Source organism: Pan troglodytes, chromosome 21, assembly GCF_028858775.2.
Source record: "Pan troglodytes isolate AG18354 chromosome 21, NHGRI_mPanTro3-v2.0_pri, whole genome shotgun sequence".
Lineage (NCBI taxonomy): Eukaryota > Metazoa > Chordata > Mammalia > Primates > Hominidae > Pan > Pan troglodytes.
The window spans coordinates 58,402,361-58,427,182 of NC_072419.2; the positions used below are offsets into that span (position 1 = coordinate 58,402,361).

A 24,822-nucleotide genomic window follows, 5' to 3' on the forward strand; every position below is an offset into this window, starting at 1 on the left:
TCAGCCTCCCGAGTAGCTGGGATTATAAGTATGCACCACCACGCCCGGCTAATTTTGTATTTTTAGTAGAGACGGGTTTCTCCATGTTGGTCAGGCTGGTCTTGAACTCCCAACCTCAGGTGATCTGCCTGCTTCAGCCTCCCAAAGTGCTGGGATTACAGGCGTGAGCCACCTTGCCCAGCCTCCGATTTTTTTTTTAATAGTTGTTAGATAATCCCCTTTGTTCACACAGAAAGTTAATAAATTTTCAAACGTTGTCGCTTTGTAGAAGAAAAATAGAGAATATCTGTAATTCTCGCAACTCTTAAGTATTTTGCCAAGAGATAAACAGCATACTTCTGAATTATACAACAGATTCTCCTGGTTACTCTACCTCTCTTTACAAACATTATAAAGATGCCAGAGGCAGGATAATGTAGTAACTAAAAGCACAGTTTGGAGCCAACCTGAGTTAGAATCCTGGCTCTGGCTGGGCGCAGTGGCTTACACCTGTAATCCCAGCACTTTGGGAGGCCAAGGCGGGTGGATCACCTGAGGTCAGAAGTTTGAGACCAGCCTGGACAACGTGGTGAAACCCCATCTCCACTAAAAATACAAAAAATTAGCTGGGAGTGGTGGTGGGCACCTGTAATTCAGCTACTCAGAAGGCTGAGGCACGAGAATCGCTTGAACCCAGGAGGCAGAGGTTTCAGTGAGCCAAAATCGTGCCACTGCACTCCAGCCTGGGCAACAGAGCGAGACTCCATCTCCAAAAACAAAACAAAACAAAACAAAACAAAAAACCAAGAATCCCAGCTCCTGGCTCTGTTCACATCCCACCTGTGTGATCTCAAGAAAGGTGTTCTGTGTCCCATTTTTCTCATTAATAAAATGGCAATGCCAAGGGTGGCTTGAGGATTAGTGAATTTATATATGTAAACAGGTACAGAACAACATCTAGTACATAGATACTACTCTAAATATTAACAGTTATTTATGATAATGGAGTAAGAGTTATAGTTATCTACGAAAGTAGCACTCATCTGTAATTGGTTATTCCACTTAACTAGGCAGAGTTACTGTTTTACATGGAAATATATTTGAAGCAAACAAGCATGTGTGACCTTACTCAACTCTTCTGAGTTGCAGAATTCCCATGCTTTCATAGTTTCAATCCATATATTAAATGGGGAAAGCTTACTCTTCTTTTTAAAGAGAAAGAGACAAAAACAAAGTATCAACACAATGTTGTTTCTGATTGTCCTGGGCCTCTGGGGATGCGGGCACCCTGGTTGTGTTCTCCTTCCCTTTTTTTTTTCTTTGTTGGGACAGAGTCTTTCTCTGTTACCCAGGCTGGAGTGCAGTGGCGTGATCTTGGCTCACGCAGTCTCAACTTTCAGGTCTCAAGCGATCCTCCCATCTTAGCCTCCCGAGTGGCTGGGACTACAGGCACATGCCACCATACCCAGGCTAATTTTTGTATTTTTTTATAGAGAATGTGTTTCACCATGTTGCCCAGGCTGGTCTTGAACTCCTGGGCTCAAGTGATCCTCCCACCTCGGCCTCCCAAAGTACTGGGATTACAGGCATGAGCCACCGTGCCTGGCTGGGTTCTCCTTCCTAAGCATCCTCATTAAACTTGTATCATTAATACTACCATTCTCTACTATGAATACCAGAATGAACAAATAAATGTTTATCCAGGCACAAATGATTCCCCAAAGAGGTATAAAACTAGACAGGAGGCAGGGCGCGGTGGCTCACGCCTGTAATCCCAGCACTTTGGGAGGCTGAGGCAGGCAGATCACGAGGTCAAGAGATCCAGACCATCCTGGTTAACACGGTGAAACCCCATCTCTACTAAAAATACAAAAAATTAGCCAGGCGTGGTTGCGGGCGCCTGTAGTCCCAGCTACTCGGGAGGCTGAGGCAGGAGAATGACGTGAACCCGGGAGGCGGAGCTTGCAGTGAGCCGCGAATGCGCCACTGTACTCCAGCCTGGATGACAGAGCAAGACTCCGCCTCAAAAAAAAAAAAAAGAAAGAAAACTAGACAGGAACAAATCTTATTTATTGATCATTACCCTTGTACCCTTGCCAGGAATTCTTTTTTTTTTTTTTTTTTTTTGAGACCAAGTCTCGCTCTGGTGCCCTGGCTAGGGTGCAGTGGCACGATCTCGGCTCACTGCATCCTTTGTCTCCTGCGTTCAATCGATTTTCCTGCCCCAGCCTCCCAAGTAGCTGAGATTACAAGGCACCCGCCACCATACCTGGCTTTTTTTTTTTTTCTTTCATTTTTAGGAGAGACAGGGTTTTACCATGTTGGCCAGGCTGGTCTCGAACTCCTGAACTCAAGTGATCCACCTGCCTCGGCCTCCCAAAGTGCTGGGATTATAGGCATGAGCCACCATTAGTTCATCTGATAACAATTCTTTGAGCCCACTTTATTGCCTGGCTCTGTTCTAGGCTGGAGATAGAGTGATAAAGACAGGCAAGATCCAGAAGGGATTCAGAGAAGTAACCAGAGAATGTACAAGGTCACTTTAGAGGGCAATAGGTGCTGTGATGAACATACTGTGGTAGCGTGATCGGGAGTGACTGGGTGGTAGTGGTGGGTACCTGATTTTGGCTAGAAGTGACCTTTGAGCTAAAACACAAATGTAATAGCCAGCCATGGAAAGAACCAGGGAGACAGCGTTCCCGGGGGAGGGAGGAGCAACAGCAAAGACTCTTTTAAGCGCCCAACTTTGGTATGTTTGAAGCAAACTAAGGAGATTCAGGGACTAGGTAGCTCCCAGATAAGAAAAACATGATATGTAAAAATTTGAAAAAAAATGTTCAAGGTCACTTATGATTACAGAAATGTTAGTTCAAGTAAATGGAAACACTGATTTTCACCTGTCCCCATAGAAAAGATTAAACACACACACATGCTGAGCGTGAGCCAGCTATTCCATGCCTATGCTGTATTTGTGAAACTCACTGTGCAGAGAAGTCACCTGGGGATCTTGTTAAAATGCAGATTCTGATGCCAGTGTGTCTCAAAATGTAACATGTATACAGATCACCTGGGGACCTTGTTAAAAGTCAGATTCTGATTTCAGTGCTTCTCAAACTTTGATGTACAGAGGAATCACCCGGGGACCTTGTTAAATGCAGATTCAGGGCAACAAACATGGAAGGGATGTTCCATCTTACTAATTATAAGGGAATGGCTAGTAAAGCCCGTTCCCACTGTTCTTTTCACCTATCAGATCAATAAAAATTTAAAACACTCAGAACATCTACTGTTAGGAAGAGTACAGGGAAATTGGTTTTCTAATGCATTGCTAGTGAGAGCATGAATGTTTATAGCCACTTTTGAGGGCAATTTGGCAATACGTTTTTAAATATGTCCTGCCAATCTATCAATTCTGCTTTCCATCTTTTCTCCTCCAGAGAAACATTTGCACAGGCGCACAAGGGAGAATGTCCAAGAATGTTTGTTGCAAGTCATTGTTGTAGCAAAAAAAAAATGAAGAAACATCCTCAATGTCCAACAATAGGCAAGTGGCTACATTAAACTGAGGTTTAGCCAGATCATGAAATACCAGGCCAGGCCGGGCACGGTGGCTCATGCCTGTAATCCCAGCACTTTGGGAGGCCGAGGCAGGCGGATCATGAGGTCAGGAGATCAAGACCATCCTGGCTAACACTGTGAAACACTGTCTCTACTAAAAATACAAAAAAAAAAAAAAAAAATTAGCCGGGTATGGTGGTGGGCGCCTGTAGTCCCAGCTACTGGGAGGCTGAGGCAGGAGAATGGCATGAACCCGGGAGGCAGAGCTTGCAGTGAGCCAAGATCACGCCACTGCACTCCAGCCTGGGTAACAGAGTGAGTCTCAAAAAAAAAAAAAAAAAAAAAAAGAAATACCAGGCTGGATTTATGAATACTAGCATGCTTAGAGCTCTAAGATATATTGCATTAAAGAAAAAAAAGCAAGGACCACATAGATATATAGATCTAAACACATATTCAAATATATACATATTTTCAATGGTGAAATATATATTCACATAAATCCAGTGAAAAAAGTACTGGAAGAATACATGCTCGCTACAGCTTTTTTTTTTTTTTTTTTTTTTTGGAGACAGGGTCTCACTCTGTCACCCAGGCTGGAGTGCCGTGGCATGATCATGGCCCACTGAAACCTTGACTTCCCAGGCTCCAGTGATCCTCAAGCTTCAGCCTCCCGAGTAGCTGGGACTACAGGCACATGCTATCACACCTGGGTAATTTTTGTATTTTTAGTAGAGACGGGGTTTCACCATGTTGGCCAGGCCGGTCTTGAATTTCTGGGCTCAGGTGATGCGCTGACCTTGGCCTCCCAAAGTGCTGGGATTACAGGTGTGAGACACGGCACCCAGCCTGTACTGGCTACATCTTAAGCAAGAAAAGCGTAGAAGTTTGGAGGAAGGAAGATTGGAGAGCCTAAATTTCTCTCTCTCTCTCTGTGTGTGAACATTATGCATAGTAATATTTCTTTCTTTCTCTTTTTTAGATGGAGTTTTGCTCTTGCTGCCCAGGCTGGAATGCATTGGTGCGATCTTGGCTCACGGCAGCCTCCATCTCCCGGATTTAAGCGATTCTCCTGCTTCAGCCTCCCAGGTAGCTGGGATTACAGGCATGCGCCACCATGCCTGGCTAATATTGTACTTTTAGTAGAGACAGGGTTTCTCCATGTTGGTCAGTCTGGTCTCGAACTCCCGACCTCAGGTGATCTGCCCGCCTCATCCTCCCAAAGTGCTGGGATTATAGGCATGAGCCACAGCACCACGTCAATATTTCTTTTTTTTTTTTGAGATGGAGTCTCGCTCTGTCACCCAGGCTGGAGTGCAGTGGTGCGATCTTGGCTTACTGTAACTTCCGCCTCCCAGGTTGCAGCGATTCTCCTGCCTCAGCCTCCCGAGTAGCTGGGATTACAGGCATGCATCACCATGCACGGCTTATTTTTGTATTTTTAATAGAGACAGGGTTTCCCCATGTTGGCCAGGCTGGTCTCGAACTCCTGACCTCAGGTGATCCGCATGCCTCGGCCTCCCAAAGTGTTGGGATTACAGGCATGAGCCACCGCGCCTGGCCATATTTCTTTCTTTTTTTTTTTTTTTTTAAAGAAAATAAGGAATGTAGTCATATACTACTTTATAGTTAAGAATTAACTAAAATAAATAATGATATCATACTTTCATACAATAGAATTCTATTAAACTATAAAAAATAATGCATTTCTATGTGCATTCATATGGAATATTTTTTATGATATATTAAGTGAAACATCCAAAAGACAAAGTGTACAAATTATGCTGTTAGGCATATGTATACATACACATATATACACATACACATATATACACATATGCCCAATAACATAATTTGCATTATACATAATATGTATAACATAATTTGTATAACATCATCTCTATATACATTTTAACACGAGGCTGGGTGCAGTGGCTCACGCCTGTAATCCCAGCACTTTGGGAGGCTGAGGCGGGCAGATCACCTGAGGTCAAGAGATCGAGACCTTCCTGGCCAACAGGGTGAAACCCTGCCTCTACTAAAGATACAAAAATTAGCTGGGCATGGTGGTGCAGGCCGGTAGTCCCAGCTACTCAGGAGGCTGAGGCAGAAGAATCTCTTGAACCTGGGAGGCCGAGAGGTTGCAGTGAGCCGAGATCGTGCCATTGCACTCCAGCCTGGTGACAGAGCAAGACTCCGTCTCACACACACACGCGCGCACACACACACACACACAAATTATGAATGTTGTAGCTGTTAGCATTCTTGCTTGCACTGCTTTCCTGATTCACATGTGAAAGTTTCTGTATGTCTAGAACCTGTATTTAACAAGATCCTCAGGTGATTCTTCTATAGTTTAAAATGATCTGCTGAAATCAGAATGGGCTTTTAATAAGGTCCCCAGGTGATCCATATGCATGTTACCTTTGAGACACACTGGCATCAGAATCTGCATTTTGAAAAGATCCCCAGGTGAGCTGGGCATGGTGGCTCACACCTGTAGTCCCAGCACTTTGGGAGGCCAAGGCAGGAAGATCACCTGAGGTCAGGACTTTGCGATCTGCCTGCCCAACATGGTGAAACCTCCTCTCTACTAAAAACTAAAAAATCAGCTAGGCATGGTGGTGGGCACCTGTAATCCCAGCTACTCGGGAGGCTGAGGCAGGAGAATCACTTGAACCCAGGAGGTGGAGGTTGTGGTGAGCTGAGATCGCGCCATTGCACTCTAGCCTGGGCGACAGAGCGAAACTCTGTCTCAAAACAAAACAAAACAAAACACAAAAAAGAAGATTCCCATGTGACTTCTTCTATGAACAGTAAGTTTGAGAAGTGCAGCACGGGTGTGGACCAGCTGGGCCATAGAATAGGTTTGCATTCAACTTGCCTAGAAATGCCAAGCTATACCATCATCATAAATTACATTTTATGATTATTATTCTTTTTGAGATGGAGTCTCCCTCTGCTTGCTCTGTCACTCAGGCTGGAGTACAGTGGTGCGATCACAGCTCACTGCAGTCTCAACCCCCCAGCCTTAAGCCATCCTCCTGCCTCAGCTTCCTGCGTAGCTGGAACTACAAGTGCACACCACAGCACCCAGCATTTTTTTTTTTTGGTTTGGGAGAGACAAGGTCTCACTACATTGCCCAGGCTGGTCTTGAATTCCAGGGCTCAAGCAATCCTCCTGCCCAGACCTCCCAAAATGCTGGGATTACAGGCGTGAGGCACCATGCCTGGACTATATTATTTTTTAAATGAAAAAGAAACTAGTTAAGTTACTAGTGCACAAACTCAGTTGAAAAGGGAAATAACCCCTCTACAAATCTTAGCTTCTTCCTCCTCTTTCCCCTCTGCTCCCACACCCCACCCACCCCTTCACGGCTTAAAACTGGAAATGAAATGTTGGTGGAGGAGGATTCTGTTTGGGCAACAACATGGATCCAAGTCTTTATTTATAAAGAAAACAAACAGCCTCTAATTCACCTGCTGGCCCCTACTGGTTTGAAAGCTCCTGAGCTGTAGCAGATGTTCTTCAAGAATAAGAATTCTAAGCTTCCAGACTCCAGGGCAGGGTGTGGCAGGCCTGGAGTGGTCAGTGTCTTGCCTACTCCTGAGAAGAATGAATTCCCCATCCTTTGTGGCAGGAGTGAAATCACACCAATTGCTGTTTTCAGGTTCCACTAGTGTCTCCTTATCTTATGCCACAGTCGGCCTGCCTGACATTTTCTACTAGGGCATGTCCTGAAGCTATTCATTTGTTTAACAAACATTAATTGGGTTGCCACTGGGGGCAAGGCTTTGCTAACCTTTGGGAATATGAAAACAAGTCTTTAAAGAAGTTGCAGAGCAATCAGGAGGATAAATAAGTAAACAGCTATAGTACAGTGTGATAAATATATGATAAAGGTTCTCACAGAGTGGGCAGGTAAAGCTTCCTCAGACAGGTGGATTTGTAGCCCTGGCTATGTAGGATGAGATCTTGGGCAGGTAAAGAAGTGAAGTAGGTTGGGTGCAGTGGCTCGCGCCTGTAATGCCAACACATTGGGAGGCCAAAGTGAATGGACTGCTTCCGGCCAGGAGTTAGAGGCTGGCTGGGGCAACATAGTGAAACCCCGTCTCTACAAAAAATACAGTAATTAGCTGGGTGTGGTGGTGTGTGCCTGTGGTGGCAGCTATCAAAAAAGGTCGAGGGCAGGAGGATTGCTTGAGCCTGGGAGCTCGAGGCTGCAATGAACTATGATCATGCCATTGCATTCCAGCCTGGGTGACAGAGCAAGACCCTGTCTCAAAAATAAAGTAAAATAAATAAAAGTAAAAAAGAAGTGAGTTGAAGTGGGTTTCAGGTAGGGGGACAGCTTGTACAAAGACCAGGAGGGAAGCTGGGTTCGGTGGTTCACGCCTGTAATCCCAGCACTTTGCGAGGCTGAGGTGGGTGGATCACCTGAGGTCAGGAGTTCAAGATCAGCAGGCCAACATGTTGAAACCCCAACTCTACTAAAAATACAAAAATTAGCCAGGCATGGTGGTGCACAGCTGTAATCCCAGCTACTCAACTACTCAGGAGGCTGAGGCAGGAGAATCGCTTGAACCCAGGAGGCAGAGGTTGCAGTCAGCCAAGACTGTCACTTCACTCTAGCCTGGGAAACAGAGTGAGACTTCATCTAAAAAAAAAAAAAAAATATATATATATATATATATATATACACACACACACACACACACAACACACACACACATACATACACACACACACACACACATATACACACACAAAAATTAGTCGGGCATGGTGGTGTGCACCTGTAGTCCCAGCTACTCTGGAGGCTGAAGCAGGAGACTTGCTTGAACCTGGGAGGCGGAGGTTGCAGTGACAGAGAAAGACTCTGTCTCAAAACAAACAAAAAAATCAACCAAACAAAAAACAACCCCTCCCCACTCACTACAAAGACCAGGAGGCAAAGAGATGGCACTTTTGAGAAACCTTAGTCTGACTAGAGGTGCAGGGAGTACAGGAGATAAGGTGAAGGAGTTGGGTGGGGAGCAGGTGTGAAGGGTTTCATATGGCAAAAAGAATATGATTAAATAATTTCCTATTTTTCCTTTCCCCTGTGAATGTTTGTGCCTCCCCACAATTCATATGTTGAAATCCTAACCCCCACATGATGGTATTAAGAACACGGCTTTGGGCAGGTGTTTGGGTCACGGAGCTGGAACTCTCCTGGAAGGAATTAGTGCCCTTATAAAAGAGGCATCAGAGAGCTGCCTTCCCCTTCCACCATGTGTGGACACAGCTAGAAGGTGCCATTTATGAGAAAGTGGGGTCCTTGCCAGACACCGAATCTGTCAGTGCCTTGATCTTGGACTTTCCAGCCTCTAGAACTGCAAGAAATAAATTTTTGTTGTGTGTAAGCTACCCAGTCTACGGCACTTTGTTATAGCAGTTAGAGGGTGTCTGGGACACCCTCTTTCCCCTGTTAAACCTCAGGCACATCCAGAGGCAAATCTCAGGCCTGGTTTGGGAAGGTGCCTGAGAGCCAATGAAGGAGAATGATGATCCTCGTCGTGGTAATGACTATGAGGATGGAAAGAGGGCACCGATAGATGGCTCACCATGTGCGTATACGCCACTTTATCGCATGTCACAGACACTGTGTGTTTTTTTCTTTTTTTACAAGTTGAAGGTTTGTGTCAACCCTGCATCCAGCAAGTGTATCAGCTTCATTTTTCCAATGGCATGTGCTCACTTTGTGTTTCTGTGTCATGTTGAGATAATTCTTGCAATATTTCAAACTTTATCATTTATTATATCTGTTAATGTGATCAGTGATCTTTTTTTTTTTTTTTTTTTGAGACGGAGTCTTGCTCTGTCACCCAGGCTGGAGTGCAGTGGCGTGATCTCGGCTCACTGCAACCTCCATCTTCCAGGTTCAAGAGATTCTCCAGCCTCAGCCTCCCTAGTAGCTGGGATTACAGGCATGTGCCACCATGCCCAGATAATTCTTGTAATTTTAGTACAGATGGGGTTTCGCCATGTTGGCCAGGCTGGCCTCAAACTCCTGACATCAGGTGATCTGCCCGCCTTGGCCTCCTAAAGTGCTGGGATTGCAGGCATTAGCCACCTCACCCAGTCCATGATCAGTGATATTTGATGCTACCCTCGTAACTGTTTTAGGGTGCCATGAACTGTGCCCATGTAAGACGGGAACTTAATTGACAAGTGTTGTGTGTGTTCTGACTGCTCCACTGACCAGCCAGTCCCTTCTCTCTCCCTTTCTTCGAGCCTTTCTATTCCCTGAGACACAACATTGAAATTAGGCCAATTAATAACCCCACAGTGACCTATAAGTGTTCATGTGAAAGGGAGGGTGGTGCATCTCTCACTTTAAACCACAAGCTGGCAATGATTAAGCTTAGTGAGAAAGGCATGTCAAAAGCCAAGGCAGGCTGAAAGCTGGGCCTTTTGAGTCCAACAGCCAAGTCAAGGATGCAAAGGAAAAGTTCTTGGGGGAAGTTAAAAGTGCTACTCCAGTGAACACATGAGTGATAAAAAAGTGAACCAGCCTGATTTTTGATATGGTGAAACTTTTAGTCATCTGGACGGAGGGTCAAACCAGCTACAACATGCTTCTATGCCAAAGCCTAATTCAGAGCAGGGCCCTACCTCTACTTAAGTCTATGAAGGCTGAGAGAGGTGAGGAAGCTGCAGAGGAAAAGAGAAAAGTTGGAAGGTAAGAGGTTGGCTCTTGAGGTTTAAGGAAAGACACTGTCTTCATAACATAAAAGTGCAAGGTGAAGCAGCAGGTGCTGATGGAGAAGCTGCAGCAAGTTCTCCAGAAGATGCAGCTAAGATCACTGATGAAGGAGGCTACACTGAGCAACAGATTTCCAATGCAGATGAAACAGCCCCTACTGGAGGAAGATGCCATTTAGGACATTCATAGCTAGAGAGGAGAAGTCAATGTCTGGCTTCAAAGTTTCAAAGGACAGGCTGATTTTCTTGTTAGGGGCTAATGTAGCTGGTGACTTGAAGTTGAAGCCAGTGCTCATTTACCATTCCAAAAATCCTAAGGCCCTTAAGAATGATGCTACATCTACTCCACCTGTGCTCTAGAAATGGAACCATGAAGGCTGGATGACAGCACCTCTGTTTACAGCATGGTTTACTGAATATTTAAAGCCCACTGTTGAAACCTACTGCTCAGAAAACAAAATTTCTTTCAAAAGATTACTGCTCATTGACAATGCACCTAGTCACCCAAGAGCTCTGATGTAGATGTACAAGGAGATGAATGTTGTTTTCATGCCTGCTGACACAACCTCCATTCTACAGTACATGGACCAAGGAGTAATTTTAGTTTTCAAGTCTTATTATTTAAGAAATACATTTTACTCACGCCTGTAATCCTAGCACTTTGGGAGGCCGAGGCGGTTGGATCACGAGGTCAGGAGATCGAGACCATTCTGGCTAACACAGTGAAACCCCGTCTCTACTAAAAATACAAAAAATTAGCCGGGTGTGGTGGCCGGCGCCTGTAGTCCCAGCTACTCTGGAGGCTGAGGCAGGAGAATGGCGTGAACCCGGGAGGTGGAGCTTGCAGTGAGCCGAGATGGCGCCACTGCACTCCAGCCTGGGAGACAGTGAGACTCCGTCTCAAAAAAAAACAAACAAAGAAATACATTTTATAAGACTGTAGCTGCCATAGACAGTGATTCCTTTGATGAATTTGGGCAAAGTATATTAAAAACCTTCTGGAGAGGATTCGCCATTCCAGATGCCATAAAGAACATTCATGATTCATGGGAGGAGACCATCAACATGAACAGGAGTTTGTAAGAAGTTGATTCCAAATGTCATCGATGACTTTGAGGGGTTCAAGATTTAAATGTCAGAAGTAGCTGCAGATGTGGTAGAGATAGCAAGAGAACTGGAATCAGAAGTGGAGCCTGAACTGCTGCAATCTCATGACAAAACCTGAACAGATGAGGAGTTGCTACTTACAGCTGAGCAAAAAAAGTGGCTTCTTGAGATGAAATCTACTCATGGTGAAGATGCTGTGAATGTTGTTGAAATGACGACAAAGGGTTTAGAATATTGCGTAAACTTAGTTGATAAAGTAGCAGCAGGGTTTGAGGGGACTGACTCTTTTTTTTTCAGACAGAGTCTCACTCTGTCACCCAGGTTGGAGTGCAGTGGTGGTGCGATCTTGGCTCACTGCAACCTCCACCTCCTGGGTTCAGGTGATTCTCCTGCCTCAGCCTCCCGAGTAGCTAGGATTACAGGCATGCGCCACCATGCCCGACTAATTTTTGTAATTGTAGTAGGGATGGGGTTTCGCCATGTTAGCCAGGCGAACATGTTCGCCATGTTACCCAGTCTTGAACTCCTGACCTCAGGTGATCCACCTCAGCCTCCCAAACTGCTGGATTACAGGCATGAGCTACTGCGCCCAGCAGACTGACTCCAATTTTGAAAGAAGTTCTATTGCAGTTAAAATGCTATCAAACAGCATTGCATGCTACGGAGAAATCTTTTGTGACAGGAAGTGTTCATTGATGCAGAAAAACTTCATTGTTGTCTTATTTTAAGAAATTGGCACAGCCACCCCAACATTCAGCAACCACTCTGATCAGTCAGCAGCCATCGACCTCCAGGCAAGACCCTCCACCAGCAAAAGGATTATGACCCACTGAAGGCTAAGATGATCACTAGCATTCTTTAGCAATAAAATATTTTAAAATTAAGGCATGTACACTGTTTTTTATGACATAATGCTATTACTCACTTAATAGACTCCAGTATAGTGTAAATATAGCATATATTATTTGATCACAGATACCTTCATACTGTTTTGTTACTACCTGGGCCTCATAAACATTGGAGTCCTGGTTTCAAAGTCGCTTTAAGAATGAATGGGTTTCCCATGAGTTGACATGAGTGACTTCTGAATCTCCAGCCCCTAGAGGGTGGCATGTCTGTTACAGAGAAGTAGAAGTAAGAAGTGCTTAGTAAACTTTTCTTTTTTGGGGGGGGGAGGGGGCAGAGTCTCGCTCTGTCACCCAGGCTCAAGTGCAGTGGCCTTATCTCAGCTCACTGCAAGCTCCACCTCCTGGGTTCACGCCATTCTCCTGCCTCAGCCTCCCGAGTAGCTGGGACTACAGGCACCCGCCACAACGCCTGACTAATTTTTTTGTATTTTTAGTAGAGATGGGGTTTCACTGTGTTAGCCAGGATGGTCTGGATCTCCTGACCTTGCGATCCGCCCGCCTGGCCTCCCAAAGTGCTGGGCTAGTAAACTTTTCTTAAATGAATTCTGATTGAAAGATACATTGTTAAATGTAAAAAAAAAAAAAAAAAAAAAAAAGTCAGACTATTGGCCACTATGTAGAGTAAGAGCCCATTGAAAAGGATGGAGAAAAAAACTGAAACAAAAAAATAAGCATGTGTCTGGATGGAAGTTTTCTGAAAACACACAAAAGAAACCACTACAAGTGATTGCTTCTGGGGAGCGAAGTTGGAAATTCAGTGCGAAAAGGAGAATAATTTTTCACTGCATATCACATTGAAATCTTTGAATTTTTTTTACCCTGTGCATGTATTACTTTTCAATGAAAAATTTACTGTAATAGACAGACATATGATAAAGAATAATAGTAACATGTGAATGATAAAATTTTGTGGTATTGAGTGTTCACTAAAAAATTCAGCTTTGCTGTATGTTTGACACTTTTTACAAAAATATTGTAAAAAAGTAAACATTTTTTACTTTATTATTGTTTTTTTTTGAAACAGGGTCTTGCTCCATCACCCAGGCTGGAGTACAGTGGTGCAATCACTGCTCACTGCAGCCTTGACCTCCCAGGCTTGGTTGCTCCTGCCTCAGCCTCCCAAGTAGCTGGAACTACAGATACATCTGGCTAATTTTCGTTTTTTTTTTTTTTTTTTTTAGAGACAGGGTTTTTCCATGTTGCCCAGGCTGGTCTTGAACTTCTGGGCTCAGGCGATCCTCCTGCCTTTGCCTCCCAAAGTGCTGGGATTACAGGTATGAGCCACCACGCCCGGCCTAAACATTTTTGCTTAACAAAGTCCCACCACTATGATGAAATCAAAGGCCAGTCCTGAAGCACATGCAGCCGTCAGAGGGAACGAAGGCATTTGTGGTGTGCTGGGGCATCTTTCAGCATAAAAGCACCAAGCTTTGTTTGCATTGTTCATGTGAAACCATCTAAGCTGGTGTCCTTTACAAGGGCAAGGGCTGAGCTCACAGCAATGAATTCTACGTTGGTATGGCCACAAATTCTGCCCAACTGGACTCCTCACTTTTGGTGACAACAGATGCAACCAGAGCTTCTCTCTCTGGGAATGTACTAACTACAGTTTGTTGATTACACACACCAGAAACTGACACTGATCAATGAAACCAGGGTGGGAATTTATAGCAGCATGTGAAGGAGCTGAGATCATTGATGGGAGGAGTGGAGAGCCAGGCTCAGGTGATGGGCAGAACGTGAGGCAGGCCTGACAGCCATAACCATGACCAAGGCACTCTTCCAAGACTGCCTATGATGCTGCAGGTGGCATACTGGAACTGATGCACTGGGAAACCTTAAGCTGCACCCCACTGCCCAGAAACCCTGCAGCAGCCATCATACACTAGTTAAAGCTCTGCTGAAATGCTGCTACTGTGAACAAATATTAATCTCTTCCCATAGTTTTGTGTGCTTCCTTGGTCTTGGGTGGCAGCAGCTGCCTGGCCAAGCCTACGTTACGTGGTTGTCCAGCTGCTAGGGCATGGGAGGAGTAGCTGGTGCCTGCCAGCTTGTACCATGTGCGGTGGGTCACTATCTTCCACTGAGATGAACATAATAACTGGTGTCTCTGCACAGGGAGAGGTTGGACCTGAGCAGCCCTAATGATAACTATCAGCCACTGATGGCTTAACACAAGATACATTGGGAAAACAAATTATTAGAGCTGCCACTGAATATGGCTACACTAATTGACTGCCTACTGTGTGCGAGGTACTTAACAACTTAACATGGTTTTTTGTGTTTTTTTTGAGACAGATTCTCACTGTGTCACCCAGGCTGGAGTGCAGTAGTGCCATCTTGGCTCACTGCAACCTCCGCGCCCTGGGTTCAAGTGATTCTCCTGTGTTAGCGTCCTGAGTAGCTGGGATTACAGACACCTGCCACACCTGTCTAATTTTTGTATTTTTAGTAGAGATGGCGTTTTACCATGTTGGCCAGGCTGGTCTCGAACTCTTGACCTCAGGTGATGCGCCTGCCTCGGCCTCCCAAAGTGCTGGGATTTCAGGCATGAACCAGCGTGCCCGGCCCACAACATGTATTGTTTTATTTAATTCTTCCCTACAACATTATAAGGTAGGTACTTTTACTATCCCCTTTATAGAGAAGAAGAAACTGAAATTCAGGAAGTTATTTCACGCATCTGGGTCAGACACCTGGGAAGATGTGGAGCTGGAATTTCAACCCAGTTCTTTCTGACTTCAGAACCCTTTGCTTAACCATTACCCTCTACTGTCAATCATTCTAGTTCTCCATGGGCCTGTTTAAAACTACAACTCAGGCTTAAAAGGTCTTTGAATGACAGCACCTGCCTGCTTAAAGGTAATCTGGGTGCGTCTATGCTTTCTACACCAGACTAGGTTGAAAGATGCCCTATAAAGATGACTGTTGGTTGGGTGCAAGAAATTTTAATACTGAGAAAAATTTAAATTCTCATTGAGCATTCAACATATCAATCTTTCAAATTAATCTGAAGTCTGACTCTCCTTCTGGAGATACATGGTAACTTAGATTTGGCACAAAATGAATAGAATTCTCTTTAGGATTTTATGTAAAGTCTCATAAAAGCTTAGGCATCTCCAACATCTTATGCCTTTTATGCACCGTCTCCTGTGAGGTGCTAAGTCTTAGAGCCAATAGGGAAAATGGTGCCTTTAATGAAAGACACCCATATGGAGGCAAACAGGTGGTGGGCAAATTGGGTGGGGACTCTTATGGGCAGGTTTTCCGTCAGTGGAAAGAATTTTTTTTTTTTTTTTTTTTAAAGGAAGTGATATGGTTAGGCTTTGTCAGAATTTTTTTTTTTTTAAGACAGTCTTGCTCTGTCACTAGGCTGGAGTGCAGTGGTGTGATCTCAGCTCACTGCAACCTCCACTTCCCAGGTTCAAGCAATTCTCCTGCCTCAGCCTTCTGAGTAGCTGGGACTACAGGCGTGCGCCACCACACCCAGCTAATTTTTGTATTTTTAGTAGAGACGGGGTTTCACCATGTTGGCCAGGCTGGTCTCAATCTCCTGACCTCATGATCCGCCGGCCTCGGCCTCCCAAAGTGCTGGGATTACAGTTGTGAGCCACCGCGCCTGGCCCAGAATTTTGTTTTTAAAGGAAGTGATACGGTTAGAAATTTTTTCTTTTAAAGGGAAGACTTTTTTTTTTTTTTTTTAAAGGAAGTGATATGGTTAGGCTTTGTGTTCCCACCCAAATCTCATCTTGAATTATGATTCCCATAATCCCCACGTGTCAAGGGAGAGACCACGTAAAGGTAATTGGATCATGGGGGCGGCTGCTGTTCTCATGATAGTGAGTTCTCACAAGAGCTGACGGTTTTATCAGGGGCTCTTCCCCTTTCACTCAGCACTTCTCTTTCCTGCCTCCTTGGGAAGAAGGTGCCTTGCTTCCCCTTTGCCTTCTGCCATGACTGTAACTTTCCTGAGGCCTCCCCAGCCATGCTGAACTGTGAGTTGATTAAACCTTTTTCCATTATAAATTACTCAGTCTCACACAATTCTTTACAGCAGTATGAAAATGGATTAATACAGGAAGCAAGACAAGAAGACAGGATGGGAAGAAATTTTACAAAGACAAATCCTTTTTCTCACCATACTTGTGTTGAGAGTGACTTTAAAGCAGTATTGTAGTGAAAACGTGATTTTCACTTATCCAGATATTGAACACTGTCTACAGCAACTCAGTAGGAAATAATAAGTTGAGGATATTCACTGGTAGTCTACTACTGTGTAAGACAGTTTTTGCTATATAACAACCTCAAAATCTCAGTGGTTTTCCACACAAATGTTTATTTATTTTTTTCCCGGGTCTGTGGGTTCACTGTGGCTCTGTGGAGCTTGGCTCTGGGCTGTGGTTTGGATTGAGGTGTGTTCCATGTGTCTGTTCATTTCTGTTTAGGCCATCAGTTACACAGGATCTGTTCTAAGGCAGATCACTCCAGAGCAAGAGGTTGTGTCAAATTCTACAGCCACATTGAAAGCCCCTGTTCCTGGACTAGATGTGGTGGCTCACGCCTCTAATCACAGCACTTTGGGAGGCCAAGGCAGGAGGATTGTTTGAGGCCAGGAGTTTGAGACCAGCCTGGGCAACATAGCAACTCTCTCTATAAATAATAATAATAATACCCCTGTTCCCATCAGGTCCACTGATATTCCATTGGCCAAAGCAAGTCAAATGGCTTTGCCCCATTGTGGTGGTGCTCCACCCACCATAATGTCAATGGACAAGGTGGGTAAATATTCTGTAGCTGGAGAAAAGACAGAATTTGAGATCATTATCTAGCCTACCATAGCGACTAACATGAAAACAGGAATAAAATCATACAGCTGGGATGAGAACAGATTGATAAAGATGGACACATTTACAGTATTAATAAATGTATACCTAAACTGCTAGGTGGAAAAAGCAAACTGATCTGCTTTGTGGCACCTTACTTGTTATTCTTGGAAAACTGACCCGAGGGAGGTGAAATTCTATACTGCCTTGTGTTGAGTTGCTGCACTCCACCACTGGAGGGCAGCATTAGTCACCATTTTACAGCTTCTGAGCTTGGTCTTCCGTCAGTAACAAGGGCTGATTTCCACCTGGTCTCCCATAGTCTTTACCACTTTCAAAAGTGCCCCAGCTTGGATGATAAACTACACGATCGTCTTATATACATGGTATAACTGTGGCATTTCTTTTCCAGAAATGAACAAAATTTCCAGAAGCTAACACTCCACAAGGAGCTCCGACCTTTTTTTAACTTTTCTTTTTTTTTTCTGAGACGGAGTCTCATTCTGTCACCCAGGCTGGAGTGCAGTGGCACGATCTGGGCTCACTGCTACCTCCGCCTCCCGGGTTCAAGCCATTTTCCTGCCTCAGCCTCCCGAGTAGTTGGGATTACAGGCGCGCACCACCACTCTTGGCTAATTTTTTTTTTTTTTTTCTTGAGATGGAGTCTCGCTCTGTTAGCCCAGGCTGGAGTGCAGTGGCGCGATCTCGGCTCACTGCAAGCTCCGCCTCCCGGGTTCACGCCATTCTCCTGCCTCAGCCTGCCAAGTAGTTGGGACTACAGGTGCCCACCACCACGCCCGGTGAATTTTCTTTCTTTCTTTCTTTCTTTCTTTTTTTTTTTTTTGTATTTTTAGTAGAGATGGGGTTTCACCGTGTTAGCCAGGGTGGATTTTTTTTGTATTTTTAGTAGAGATGGGGTTTTGCTATGTTGCCCAGGCTGGTCTCTTAACTCCTGAGCTCAGGCAATCCGCCCGCCTGGGCCTCCCAAAATGCTAGGATTACAGGTGTGAGCCACCGTACCCAGCCGCTCCAGCCTTTTTTATTTGCCTTTTTCCTTCTAGCAAAAATGTTCCAATTACAAATACCCTCTGTCTTTCCAGACTGCCCTAACGTCCAGTGCATCTTAGAATGCTCATTTCCCTCACTCCTCTGTTCTTTGCCTTCAATTGTGTAACTCCTATGTAGCATTTTGACTCAGCTCAGGTGCTGGTCACCCCGGCCCTGGCCCATTTCAGCCTCTTGGACGTAAATCTGGGAAGGCCTGTTCCCAGATGCTCCTCATGGTGCCTGCTTCTGTTCCTCATGGTGCCTCTGTATCCCATTAAAGCACATATGTGTTGTGACAACTCGCCTGTCTGCCTAACTAGACTGTAATCTCCCAGGGGGCAGGGATCCTGCCTGCCCTGTGTCACCACCATGGTATGCCCCGGGGCAATTCATCTTTGCTGAATGAGTGCGATCATCATTGTTGTTTATTATTATTATAAAACATGTCAGACACACAAAAAACTCCTGCTGCCTGCTCCTCTTTCCCTTGCTCACTCTTCCCTGGCCACGTTCCTGCTTTAAGGTTTTTGCATTCCCTTTGCCTGGAACTCTGTTCCTCTTGAGATCCACATGGCTCCCTCACTCCCTCATTCCAGTCTTTGTTCCAATCTCAACTTCTTAGGGAGAACTACTCTGACCCGCAGGCTCCTCTCCCTCATCATACTCAGTCCCTCCACCCTGCCATGGCACTTACCAGCTTCTAAGACACTGTATATGGTGCCTACAATTGTGTTTTGTTTGTTTGTTTGTTTTTGGCAGGATCTTGCTCTATCACCTAGGCTGGAGTGCAGTGGCACAATCACGGCTCACTGCAGCCTCAAGTGCCCAGGCTCAAGTGATCCTCCCACCTCAGCCTCCAAAGTAGCTGAGACTACAGGAATGTTCCACCATACCCGACTAATCTTTTTATTTTTTGTAGAGAGGGGGGTCTCCTTATGTTGTCCACTCTGGTCTTGAACTCCTGGCCTCAAGCAATGCTCCTGCCTCGGCCTCCCAAAGTGCTGGGATTACAGGTATGAGCCACTGCACCCCATCCATTCTGCTTATTAATTATCTGTTTTCTCTTATGAGAAGGCGATTCCATAAGGGCATGATCACTTCCTTTTTGCTCATGGAAACTTCACATGTTTCCAGAACAACATCTAGCCTATAGTAGGTGTTCAGGAAACATTTATCAAACTTCTTAGGGCTGATGGCCATGTGACACCAGGCAGGCTCTTGCAGTCTCTAGCCTCTAGTTGTTTATCTTAGTATTTTCCACATTACTCAGATCAGAACACTCTCCAGGGTGCCAAATTTAAAATACAGATTCTCGGCCCAGTGTGGTGGCTCATGCCTGTAATCTCAGCACTTTGGGAGGCTGAGGCGGGTAGATCATGAGCTCAGGAGATTGAGACCATCCTGATGAAACACCATCTCTACTAAAAATACAAAAAATTAGCCAGGCGTTGTGGCGGGCGCCTGTAGTCCCAGCTACTCGGGAGGCTGAAGCAGGAGTATGGTGTGAACCCGGGAGGCAGAGCTTGCAGTGAGCCAAGATTGGGCCACTGCACTCCAGCCTGGGCGACAGAGCAAGACTCTGTCTCAAAAATAATAATAATAATAAAATAAAATACAGATTCTCATCTTCATTAAAGGAAGGGAGGAAGACAGGAAGAAAGGAAAACAGGAAGGAAGGAAAGGAAGGAAGGAAAGAAAAGAAAGGGAGGAGGGAAGGAAAGGAAAGAAGAAAAAGAAGAAAGGAAAAGAAGGAAGGACGGGAAGGAAGGAAGAAAACGAAAGAAAAAGGAAAAGAAAAGAGAGAGAAGAAAGAAAAGAAAGCAAGCAAGAAAAGAAGGAAGAAAGAAAAGCAGGCCACAAAACAAGCAGAAAACAAATAAAATGGCAGGAGCAAGTCCTTACTTAATATAACATTGAATGTAAATGAACTAAAGTCTCCAATCAAAAGACATGGACTGGTTGAATAGATTAAAAAACAAGACCCACTGATCTGCTGCCTACAAGAAACACACTTCACCTAAACACACATAGGCTAAAAATAAAGGGATGAAAAAGATATTCTATGCCAATGGAAACCAAAAAAGAGCAGGGGTAGCTATACTTAAATCAGACAAAATACATTTCAAGACAAAAACTATAAGAAGAGTCAAAGCAGGTCACTATATATAATGTTTATAAAGGGGTCAATTCAGCAAAAGGATATCACAGTTTTAAATATATATGCATCCAACTCTGGAGCACCCAGATATATAAAAGAAACATTATTACAGCTAAAGAGAGAGTTAGGCCCCAATACAATAATAGCTGGAGACTTCAACACCCCACTTTCGGCATTTGCCAGATCTTCCCGACAGAAAATCAACAAAGAAACATCGGCCTTAATCTGCACTATAGACTAAATGGATCTAGTAGATATTTACAGAACATTTCATCCAATGGCTGCAGAATACACATTCTTTTCCTCAGCACATGGATCATTCTCAAGTATAGACCATATGTTAGGTCACAAAACAAGTCTTAAAATGTTGAAAAAAAACTGATGTAATATCAATCATCTTCTCTGACCACAATGGGACAAAACTAGAAATTAATAACAAGAGGAATTTTGGAAACTATACAAATACCTGGAAATTAAACAACATGCTCCTGAATGACCAATGGGTCAATGAAGAAATTAAGAAGAAAATTTAAAATTTCTGAGACAAATGATAATGGAAATACAACATACCCAAATCTGTGGAATACAGCAAAAGCAGCATTAAAAGGAAAGTTTATAAGAGTTTACATAAAAAGGAGAAAAAACTTCAAATAAACAATCTAATAAGCAAAAACAAACCAAACCCAAAATTAGTAGAAGAAATAAGAAAGATCAGAGCAGAAATAGATGAAATTTAAATGAAAACATAATACAAAAGGTCAATGAAAAAAAGCTGTTTTTTTAAAAGTTAAACAAAATTTACAAACCTTTACCCAGACTAAGAAAAAAAAGAGAAGATACAAATAAATAAAATCGGACATGAAAAAAGGAGGTATTACAGCTGATTCTGCAGAAATTCAAAGGATCATTAGTGGCTACTATGAGCAACTGCATGCCAATAAATTGGAAAATCTAGATGAAATGGACAAATTCCTAGACACAAACAGCCTACCAAGATTGAATCATGAAGAAATCCAAAACCTGAACAGATCATTAACAAGTAACGAGATCAAAACCACAATAAAACGTTTCCCAGTAAAGAAACGCCTGGGACTCGATGGCTTCACTGCTGAATTCTGCTAAACATTGAAAGAAGAACTAATACCAATCCTACTTAAACTTTTCCAAAAAAGAGAGCAGGAGGGAATATTTCCAGACTCATTCTACAAGGGCAGTGTTACCCTGATACCAAAACCAGACAAAAACACATCAAAAAAAGAAAACTACAGGTCAATATCTCTGAAGAATATTGATGCAAAAATCCTCAACAAAATACTAGCAAACCAAATTCAACAATACATTAGAAAGATCATCATGACCAAGTGGGATTTATCTCTGGAATGCAAGGATGACTCAATATATACAAATCACTCAATGTAATACATCATATAAACAGAATGAAGGATAAAAATCATTTGATCATTTGAAATGATGCTGAAAGGGCATTTGATAAAATTCAGCATCCCTTCATGATAAAAACCCTCAAAAAATTGGGTGTCAAAGGAACATACCTCAACATAATAATAGCCATATACGACAGACCCACAGCTAGTATCATAATTAATAGGGAAAAACTGAAAGATTTTCCTCTAAGACCTGGAACATGACAAAGATGCCCACTTTCACCACTGTTATTCAACATAGCACTGGAAGTCCTAGCTAGAGCAATTGGACAAGAGAAAGATATAAAGGGCATCCAAATTGGAAAGGAAGAAGTCAAATTATCCTTGTTTGCAGATGATATGATCTTATATTTGGAAAAACCTAAGGACTCCACACAGAAAAATACTATTAGAACTGATAAACAATTTCAGTAAAGTTGTAGGATAGAAAATCAACATACAAAAATCAGTAGCATTTCTATACGCCAACAGTGAACAATCTGAAAAAGAAAATTTAAAAAGTAATATCATTTACAATAGCCACACACAAAATTAAATACCTAGGAATTAACCAAAGAACATACGACCTGGCTTCCTGATGGGCCCACTTCAGGGATTCCCCTTTGGTCCACTGTGCCTTGGGTAGTGGTTTCTGCCTTCTTCAAGAAGGGCTTTTTGTCTGGGCTGGTGACTCATGCCTGTAATTCCAGCACTCTGGCAGGCCGAGGTGGGTAGATCACTTGAGTCTAGGAGTTTGAGACCAGCCTGGGCAACATTGTAAGACCCTGTCTCTACAAAAAATACAAAAATTAGCTGGGCATGGTGGTGCATGCCTGTGAACCCAGCTACTCAGGAGGCTGAGGTGGGAGGATCACCGGAGCCCGGGAGGTGGAGGTTGCAGTGAGCCATGATCATGCCATTGCATTCCAGCCTGGGCAACAGAGTGAGATCCTGTCTCAGAAAAAAAAAAAAAAAAGAAGAAGGACTTTTCCCTATTGCAGGAAATCACACACTCACCCCACTGAGAACTAAATGCTAAGGCAGATTTACTGTGAGAATGCTGAAATTGAGGATCCCTCTGCTCCCCAAGGCCCTTTTTAAGTCCCTGTATTTGTAATTTTACATTTTTTAAAAAAAATACACTTCAGGCCCCATAAAAGCTAGATCTACTCCTGATTTAAAGTCAGATTTTATCCAGGCTGCCTCTCTGCTAAATTTCTCATCTACTCAGGAGAGAAGCTTGCCTGTTCTGTTTGTGGAAGCCAAGCCTTCCACAGTAAGCCACTGAAAACATGAACTCAAATTTGCAGGTGTTTTACAGCAGAGTCACTGATTTATATAAGCAGGGGGTTATTAAGATATCTCAGTTTGGTGGCAAGCACCCTGTTTATTTAATCAAGTGTCATTGTGACTTAAGCCAGAGCTGCTGGGGGATTGACAACTTTTCAGCCCAAAGCTGCTTCTTTGCGATGCTTTCAGGAAGGGTGGCATCAAGGTTCACAAACTGCCTTATGGCTTTTCAAGAGTTTATAGGCCATTCCCACCATAGGAAACACAGTGACTTGGAACATTCCAGGAAGGGGTTTCATATGTTTGTTTAATCACATGCCAATAACAAAAACAACAATAACAACAGTAAAAAATCCTACAGATGGTCTAATTTTTAAACAGAATTCTCCATTCCAACATAAAAAGAAGTCATAAAATAGAAATTCAATCTAATTTGAACTTATGGACCACTTTTTTTTGTATGGTCTGTGAGCTAGGAATGGTTTTCACATTTTTATTGTTATTTTTATATTTTTTTGAAATGGGGTCTCACTCTGTCACCCAGGTTGGAGGGCAGTGGCACAATCTCAGCTCACTGCAACCTCTGCCTCCTGGGCTCAAGTGATCCTCCCACCTCAGCCTCCCAAGTAACTGGGAGCAAAGGTGCACGCCACCACACCTGGCTACTTTTTTGTATGTTTGCTAGAGACAGGGTTTCACCATGTTGCCCAGGCTGGTCTCGAACTCCTGACCTCAAGTGATCTGTCTGCTTCGGCCTCCCATAGTGCTGGGATTACAGGTGTGAGCCACTGTGACTGGTCTGGTTTTCACATTTTTAACTGGTTAACAAAAATCAAAAGAAAATTAAATTTTGTGAGGTGAAAATTTTATGAAACTGAAATCTCAATGCCTATAAATGGAATTTTATCGAAGCACAGCCACGCCCACTGCCCTGAATATTGACTGTGGCTATTTCCCTGCTACCCTAGTGGGGCTGAATAGTTGGAACAGAGAAGATATGGCCCACAAAGCTGAAAACATTTACTATCTGGAGCTTTACAGAAAAAACACTGCTGATTCCTGCTCTATGGCAAAAGGTCTTCAAATTGGGAGTTTTGTACTATGGAAATACACAAAGATGCTTTTCTTTTCTTTGAGACAGGGTCTCGCTCTGTTGCTCAGTCTGGAGTGCAGTGGTGTGATCATGGCTTACGGCTCACTGCAGCATTGACGTCCTGGGCTCAAGTGATCCTCCCACCTCAGCCTCCCAAGAAGCCAGTACTACAGGCATGTGTCATCAAGCCCAGCTAATTTTTTGGTATTTTTTGTAGAGGCAGGGTTTCGACATGTTGCCCAGGCTGGTCTCAAACTCCTGGGCTTAAGTGATCCTCCTGCCTCAGCCTCCCAGAGTGCTGGAATTACAGGCATGAGCCACTGCGCCCTGCCAAGATTTTCAGTATATACAGGCATGATTGGCTGGGTTCGGTGGCTCACGCCTGTAATGCCAGCACTTTGGGAGGCCGAGGTGGGTGGATCATTTGAGGTCAGGAGTTCGAGACCAGCCTGGCCAACATGGTGAAACCCTGCCTTGACTAAAAATACAAAAATTAGCTGGGCATAGTGGTGTGTACCTGTAGTCCCAGCTACTCAGGAGACTGAGGCAGGAGAATTGCTTGAATCAGGGAGGTGGAGGTTGCAGTAAGCCGAAATCACACCACTGCACTCCAGCCTGGGCGATGGAGGGAGACTCTCTCAAAAAAAAAAAAAAAGAAAAAGAAACAAAAGAAAAAACCAAAAAAAAGAA

The 24,822-nt window shown here is 43.9% G+C and overlaps 1 protein-coding gene across 4 annotated transcripts in view; it reads right to left on the reverse strand.

Moving 5' to 3' along the window:
* ZFP64 (ZFP64 zinc finger protein) overlaps positions 1–24,822 on the reverse strand; it is a 105,036-nt gene that overhangs the window by 24,188 nt on the left and 56,026 nt on the right. The window lies entirely within an intron of this gene.